This window comes from Rutidosis leptorrhynchoides, chromosome 11 (genome assembly GCF_046630445.1).
Source record: "Rutidosis leptorrhynchoides isolate AG116_Rl617_1_P2 chromosome 11, CSIRO_AGI_Rlap_v1, whole genome shotgun sequence".
Classification (NCBI taxonomy): Eukaryota; Viridiplantae; Streptophyta; class Magnoliopsida; order Asterales; family Asteraceae; genus Rutidosis; species Rutidosis leptorrhynchoides.
Genome location: NC_092343.1, coordinates 132,578,579 through 132,587,789, shown reverse-complemented (window position 1 = coordinate 132,587,789; position 9,211 = coordinate 132,578,579).

Below are 9,211 nucleotides of genomic sequence, written 5' to 3'. Positions count from 1 at the left end.
TATCGTTACAACGATAATCGTTACTTATATGTCTCGTTTCGAAATCATTAAGTTAGTAGTCTTATTTTTACATATTTAGTTCATTGTTAATACACTTAATGATATATTTACTTATAATTTAACATAATTAATCAAGTGTATCAATATCTTAATATGATTCATATGTACCTAGTAAGACGTTGTTATAACGATAATCGTTATATATATCGTTTTCGAGTTTCTTAATTTAATAGTCTCATTTTTATGTATATAACTCATTGTTAAAATACCTAATGAGATACTTACTTATAATAAAATCATGTTAACTATATATATAACCATATATATGTCATCGTATAGTTTTTACAAGTTTTAATGTTCGTGAATCACCGTTCAACTTGGGTGGTCAATTGTCTATATGAAACCTATTTCAATTAATCAAGTCTTAAAAAGTTTGATTGCTTAACATGTTGGAAAAATTTAGTCATGTAAATATCAATTTCAATTAATATATATAAACATGGAAAAGTTCGGGTCACTACAACCAGTACCTTTATCAGCATCACCATCAGATGAAGAAGATGATGAGGAAGAAGCTGATGAATTAGAAGGTACTGGCGAATGAGGGACATTTTGCATAACACATTTATCAGTAGCTGGATCTATGATGAACTTGAGAGGCCTCCATGTATCAAGCCATGGAGAAGCAGCTGGAGCTATACCAAAGTAGTGATAGTATGGCTGCTCATTAATTTGTTGTAGCGTGGCCAACCTCTCATATATCTCTTCTCTTGCTGGTCGATCAAGCTGAGATAATAGCTCAGTCAGCTCTTCTTCTGATAATTTACTGGCTGAGACTATAGCACTTTGGGGATCAATAGTCAGCTGATCCACCAGCAAGGAAACTCTGAGAGTGATGGATGCTCCCCTATAGACGAAGTAAGGTACAAATTCATCAGGGTCTGGTACCTGGCACACATATGGTTTCTTCTCAGCAGAAGCAGTAGCCTGAGAAGAATCAGTGGTGGCGATAGCAGAGGTACCAGCATCCATAGTGGGTTCCGTAGAACCAGTGACATGTGTAGAATAGGCAGCATTTGCTGCGATAATCTCATCAGTAAGCACCACGTCATCTTGGTCACTACCTGTGATAATCTTCTCTGATAGGTCAGATCATGTTGAGATTGAGAGAAATGATAAGATAAAGAGAGATTCGGTATGTAAGAGTGAGACTCGGTATTAGAGAGAATCGGAACAATTACATTCCACAGCTTCTAGAACTCGGTTACAATGCAATAGCTATCTAATTAGGACTACTTAGGTTCCTTATATAGCCCTCTTCTAAGGAACCTTCATTTAAGCTTATTTTCACATTAACACTATACAACTTCGGGGTCCTAACAATCTTCCCCTTAGTGTTAAATGTGAACTTTACAACATAATCCTATTTTGTAATCTTGAGAGGTCCAAACGTTAGTTTCCATCGTGTGCCATCTGGTTTCGAAACTTCTACTTGATTTTCTTAAACTTGCTTAGAAGGTTTCCAGACACCCCACGCTTTTCTTGGATCTGCCTCATATAATGGATATTCATCCATTTCCTTGAAATATCTTCTCTTTCTCTGTCCACGAAGTATCTCAAACTGTCTTGTACGAACTTGGAGTTTCAGACAATCTCTTATATGCTTTATGAATTCTCCAAGACCCATTATCATGTCAATGTCATGGAATTTGCTTTGATGAATCTTAAGATACTTCAGTGTAGCCTTAAGTGTTCCATCTGAATATTTGTTCAGCTCTTCAGTACGAATGAACAACTTTTCTTTTTGAGAATTTACAAAAATAAACCCTTCGGGTTCGAATTGCATTTGAAACATCCTCATATCCTTCAGTCCCTCTGTAAATTGATTCGGACACGTAATTCGAATCTTTTTCCTTTTTGCTTCGAGACCTATTTGAAAATCTTCACGTCTCATCAGTTTAATTTTCTCCATCATGTATCTTTTCACAGCTTCCAAAGCTTGAGCCTTAGCAAAAGGTCGAATAGTGATGATACTGAGGTAGTTGTAGATGTGAATGATGTCAAGCATATCAAGATTATGAAAATCTGCTTCTGTGAACTTGTACTCTTTCTCATCTTCTCTAATAACGTGGAATTGACTGATGATGTCTTTCTTTTCGCTTATCTCTACTCCGACTCGAGTAATATTCAACACTTCTGAAATACGATATTTTCTTTGAAGCCACAAATCATCTTCACCTTTTTTGATATGTTTCCTCCACATAAACTCATACCAATTCCTTTCACTTACTGGAAGCAATCGTGAACCTATATAAGTAAACCTTTTACTCCTTGGTAATTCATTGATGCGGAAGATCTTGTAAGCATTTTCCTCGATGAATGTGTTTCGTAACGTTATAAAATCATGTTCTACTCCCATCAATAATCTTTGCTCCTGATTCTTAAAGAATATTTCATGATTGTATTTGAATCTGGAATTCACTGTTTCACTTGATGTAGGTGTACCAGAAGTTGAACTTTCATTAGCATTTGTTGGATTTGAACTCGATGAGGGTATAGAATTTGATGAATGACCAGTAGAATTTGTTGCATCATTATTTGGAACATCATCATCTTCAATATGATCAAAGATCTCATCTCCATTTGGATTAACATAAAGATTGTCTTCATCGTCATTAGAAGAATCCATTTCATCATCACTTTCTATTACTGGTTCAGGATTCTCTTCATCTACAATCTCTACATCTTCCGGAATTGAAGATACTGATGATAACTTGCTTAGAATGACAAATCCATCGTCATCCGTCTCTTCAAGATAGAAATCACTCAAGTTCAAATCCTCATCTACCAGTCCACTATCAGCCTCATTATGAACAATTGGAATTATAACTTGCTCAGGCTCCTTATCATCAATTTCATCATATGTAGAAACTATTTCTGATTCCATCTGAACTTGTTGAGCTTGTGAAGCTGATGAAGACCTTACACCACCACCCTTAGTTGAAATGTTTACCGTTAGATATTCTCCATCTACTCCTATCTCCCCCTCATGGCTATTCTGAGGATCAGAATCGTCATGTTCATCATCACGGTGAGGACTCAACAGAGAAGAGCAGGAATTAAGTGGATATCGAACACGAGCACAAAACAATGCTTGAAGTGAAGTGCGTCGAAGAACATCTAGATTGACTCTAGAAAACATACGACTGAAATATTCTTGCTCCAAAGCATCATAGAAATGTGGTAAATGAGAAGGTGATGGTGGAAAGTAACAATAGGAACACCAGCAGCAGCAACTGTTGAAGGCGATGTCGGTGGAAGTGTTTGAGTTGCCGTGAGGGCAGGTAAGGATGATTGTGCGGTATTATTCTTATATGTAGGGCTGTACATACTACTAGTCAGATTCGTGATATCCCCTTCTGATGGAGGTTGGGTAAGCAACTTATGGTTTTGTGTCACCCACTTGCTAACCTTGTATTAGGAAAGCAACACGTCTAGTATACTTGCTCCGTATATTACCTTTCGGTAAACTACCGTCCGGTTGTAAAGGAAAGCGTTGAACAAGCAACTGTTAAGGCATTGTCCCATGACATGCTTTTAATTATGGTCTATAACGTGTCGGATGCAATTACTATCCTTTGTAAGAGCAATAGTAAAGATCACCCTATAGTTTTTCGGTCTGGCACAAGGTCATGTCTTTGACCATGCTATGCAACCACCGTTCTTACTTGATGTGCGTAGAGGTGTATATAAAATAGTTATATTTTTATTGCGAAATACTATTAAATACTATACAATTTTACACAAGTTATTTATTTATTTATAGAGTGGATATACATAAACCTTGCTACAACACTATAGGCAGTGTACCTAATCGTAGAGTAGTGTAGTTTTTAGTAAGTCCGGTTCGTTCCACAGGGAGCTAGCTGAGTTTAACGCTATATTTTTAACAACTATATTTATATAAAATATATATAATTATATATAGTAATATTATTATAAAAGGGGGGTTTTACCGTTTAATGACCGGTTTGTCGATTTTAAATAAAGCGTAAAGATAAATGACGATAATATAAATGACAGAATTTAAATTGCGATAAAGTAAATTGCAGTAATTAAAATGACAGTAAATAAAGGTATGATGAAATATGAAATAAAAGTATTATGCTTATTTAAACTTCCGTAATCATGATGTTCGACATGTTGATTTTAATTTATTACCCGGGTTAATTGTCCTTTGTCCTGGATTATTTGATACCTATTTGGTTTTTGTCCATAATAGTCCATCGGTCATAATTATAAAATGCTCGTCAAATTAACCTTATTCCCGAAGTCAAATATTCCAACTAATTAGGGATTCAAACTGTAACAAGGTTTTAATACTTTGTTAATAATTACACCAGTTATCCTTGTATGTAATTCACCCCTATTTTAATGAGATATGAATATTAATTTTCCCACTTGATCAGAATGAATAATCAATTACCCAACCCAAATAATTAATTAAATGATCGTAAAAGATGTCGTATAAACGTCACTAAATAGGACACACATAATCATTTTAATAATTATTAGATTAACTAATTTGAAGATAGGTTCGACAGGTTCCAATGAGTTGTCGCTCAATTAGACAATACCCCCATCTATTAATAGTCAATAGTCCAATGTCCACAAGTGTCGGTCTTTTGTCCAAACCTTAATTATGGTACAAAATCTAATAACCCAATCTTAATTTTTAGTCTAACATCACGATTACTTTGGTTCAAATAAGCAAAATAATAACTTAGTTACGAGACATTAATTTAAAAAGGAAGAACATAGCTTACAGTGGTGATTAATCGCGCAGCGTTACACGGACAGAGTTCCGACTTTAAAACTCGTAAAACATTTCTTACAATAACCCAATTATTATTAATCTTAAAAATAATATTAAAATTATAAATATAAATATATATTACATTGATCAGAGGAAGAAGTAAAATATGGTGTACCTAAAACTCTCGAGCAAACTGACTTTTATAGGATGTTGGCCTGCTACAGTAACTCATGCGATCGCATGAGATTTTAGTGCAAATCTCATGCACTCGCATGGGTTTTATGCCTATTTCCCATGCGATCGCATGGCCGTCAGATCCAGCTCACATATTTTTTGTTTGCTAGTTTGTCGACGTTATTTAATATAATATATAATATATAAATAATTTATATAATTATTTAAATATTATATTATATTCTTGTGCATAGTTAACTTGTAATTTTAGATCCGTTGCGTCGCGCGTTGATAGTTGGCTCAGGTCCCGGTTCTGGTTTTTCGAACGTCCTTGCGTACTATTTAATATCTTGTACTTTACGTTTTGTGGCTTGTACTCTTATCATTTTTGGATGTTTCTCATCAATAAATTGAACCACTTGAATTATATCTTGTACATTTGAGCTTTTTGGTCATTTTCGTCTTCAAATCGTCGTTTTCTTCTTTTGTCTTCGCACTTATTTATTTAAATGAATATTACATAAAAATAGAACAATTGCAACTAAAAGCTTTACATATTGGAAGGATATTGTGCCTAAATATATATTCATTTGGAGCACTATCAAATATCCCCACACTTGAACGTTGCTTGTCCTCAAGCAATACAGAATTTGAAATTAAAATCACACTTTACTCGAATCACTTTTTTATTCTCACACTTTATACATCAGTGATTTTGATTCGGCGATATGAAAAATGATAGTAACGATGTGGTTTACAGTCCCACATTACTATAAAAATTTAGATCCTTTAAGGAAATTGGATCTTTATGAAAACATTTGATCTTTTGAAAATTCATTCTAGCTTTTACCCTTGATAATTTTTTCGGAATAACCCTTCACCGGTGTTTGCAAATTGTTTTTTTTGTTTGGGTTTTATGGGTTTAAAATTTTAAAACTTTAGCTCAAAACTTACGGTTTTGTGTCACCCACTTGCTAACCTTGTATTAGGAAAGCACACGTCCAGTATACTTGCTCTGTATATTACCTTTCAGTAAACTACCGTCCAGTTGTAAAGGAAAGCGTTGAACATGCAACTGTTAAGGCAATGTCCCGTGACATGCTTTTGTTCATGGTCTAAAACATGTCAGATTTAATTACTATCCTTTGTAGGAGCAATAGTAAAGATCATCCTATAGTTTTTCGGTCTAGCACAAGGTCCTGTCTTCGACCATGCTATGCAACCACCGTTCTTACGGTTGACACCCGATTTGGTTCAGGTGACCTAATAAATTCCGGTGAATTCTTAGGATTTTACGTTCAATGGTAATGAACGCATTGAAAATAGGTTTTCAGAAAACAAATCGGTTTTAATTTGATCAAAATATTTTCTCGTTCAAGCTCGAGTTTAGATATCATTGAATTCCATGAGTTTGTAATTCTCAATCTTTAAGGTCAATCTCAAGGATTGAGTAATATCAGGCTTAAAAGCTGATTTTTAATCTTTAAGGAGATTATCCTTTCTGGGGGTCTGATTCATTAGTCTTATCAAGCTAATTTGTACGGCGCCCTTCCCATTTTACGAGACAGATCCTCTCATGGTTAGGATAAGTCTGACCACATGGCGACCCTGTTTGATGTTGAGGTCCGTGGATTTCCTACTGATTTTAGAGATGACTTTTCTAGATTTTTCGTCAACCTACAGCTGGTCTGGACGACAACTGTAACGACCCGACCAAAACCGTTATTGACGGCGCCGTTAACTTAGGTCCCGTTGCGTGGTCGTAGTCCCTATATGAGACTCGTTTGACCAAAATTATGTCGCATTCATTTGAAAGGTACAAGACTTGCAAGTTTAGTTTTCAAAACCGTTCGACAACAAGTCTAAGATTACAAAAATTGTAAAGTATAAATGACATAACTTGCGACATAATATAAGTTGAAAATCACAGTTGCTATAAATAATGTAAGTATGTAAACAATATGTTTGAATCCCAAAGTGCTATCCCTAGCGTATGCATGCATGGTTGACTCCAATCAAGTAATCAAAGAGTGCGGAAGCATGTATCAAGTAGCCATGTATAAACCTGAGAAAACATAGGAGAATCTGTCAACGCAAAAACGTTGGTGAAATCATAGGTTTAAGTAAGTGAGTAAAAGTAAAGTAAGTCGAACCACAAGATTTGCAAAGTTGGAGTAATAGTAGTACATTCTAAAAGTTAATATTCACGAGCACCCAATTATCAAAGCTTAACGTTCCGTCCGTTGAATACCCCATCAATTAGTGCTAGAACAACACTGTTCCCGAAAATATATTTCATTCGTAAACGGTAGCGAACCGTTTGAATGAGGGTTTGTCAAACCCATATGGCCATATAACATAAGTTCTCGCTTACACCATCTGATGTAACTAATGATAATCGGATTGAGGATTTTCGTTCTAAACTCGTATGTAGAATGTTTGTTTTCCCGTTCTTGTGTTCACTTAGTTCAAAAGAATCGTTTATGTTTTCTCATCCCAAAAGTAAGTTCAAAAGAGTAAAAAGTGGGACTATGATCTCACCTCGAGTGCACGAGTATAAATGTACTTCACAAAGTAAACGTGTGCATGAAAGTTGCTTAGCCTTGACCTAAACAAATAAGTTGTATCAATTAACCGGTTACGACACAAGGTCGGGTGAAATGTGTTCAATTAGTCCTATGGCTCGTTACGACTCGATTAAGTATAGCATGTGAATCACGTTGTCAAGTTTCATACAAGAAACAAGTATAAAAGCATGTTAGAATGATTGTATAAAAGTTTGGTTAAGTTTGACTAAAAGTCAAACTTGGTCAAAGTCAACGAAAAAGTCAACACGTTCGGGTTCGGTCCCGAACTATTTTTCTGAGGTTTTTATTCATATATAAGCATATTAGAACAAGTTTCATGTGAATCGGAGGTCGATAGCTAGTCAAACATTTCGCGTGAAATGCGCCAAAGTGAGCAGAATCTGGCCAGGCGATTCTGCGCGCCGCGCGGGGATGTGGCGCGCCGCGCCACTACCTGGCCAGAGAATTCTGGTCAGTTTTCAAAGTATGCACGAACCAAAACACAAACATTCACATTTTATGATCCGCAAACAATTAGAACATGTATTTTATATCATCGGAAAGCTATTTCGACAAGGAATACAACTAACCACATATCATTAATCAAAAACATCATTTACAATAACCGAAAACTCGTCAATTGATCAAGAAAGGTTTATTTTCAAAGTTTCAAGTTCGTAAAACGTATTTTATGATTCGGGAATCCAATTTACACATACGATATGCCGTTTTGAAGGTAATGAAGCATACATTACAACTAAGCACTTACTAATAACATTTCATGGCATTCGAAACATCAAAAGCTCGTTTTAAGTCTATCAAACCCTAACCAAAATCCGCAAAAATCAATATTCATGTTTTTGAAGTTTCCTTAATCAACCTACGCATCAAAACGAAGCTAGTGATACTAGTAACACAATTAAAACATGCACTTTAACAATCTAACAACATTAACTCATCCAAAATCAAGGATTAAGCTAACCCATTTCAAATGTTCAAACTAGTTACTCAAAACAACGAATCGAGCAAACAAAACATATATTCATGTTATACACGAGCCATAGACACTAACTAACACCATTTCAAGTCAAAAACACGAATTTAGAGAAATCTAGAGTTTTAGAAATGTTACCCAAACGAGATGAAGTTGGTATCAAATCGAAGAGGATGATGAGAGGATCACGAATATGTAATTTGTTTTGAAGTTTGCTTCCCGATCCGAATTTAGATGATGAATTATGTTTGTGTTCTTGAGAGAAAAAAAAAAGAAAGAAAGAGAGAGAGAGGGAGATGATGGAAATGGTGGAAAAATGGGTTGACTAGTTGACCTAGTCAACTAGTTTGCCCATTTGGCAACTCCGGTCCCTCGAGTTTCAAAGCGGGTGCGGGATTTAACCGATCGAATATTTTTAAAACGCTCGAGTAAACGGGTGATGTCAAAATTAAATAGCGGGAATATAATGAACGTTACTCACGGAAACTATTAATTTAAATACGAAAGATATTATTTTAAAAAAAAAGACGGTGTTAAAAATAAATTTAACGGAAAAACGCGGGATGTTACATTATCCACACCTCAAAAGAAATTTCGTCCCGAAATTTAGTTGGAAGTAGTAGTTGTTGAATCTTACTCGAGATCTTGCGTTGTAAATTC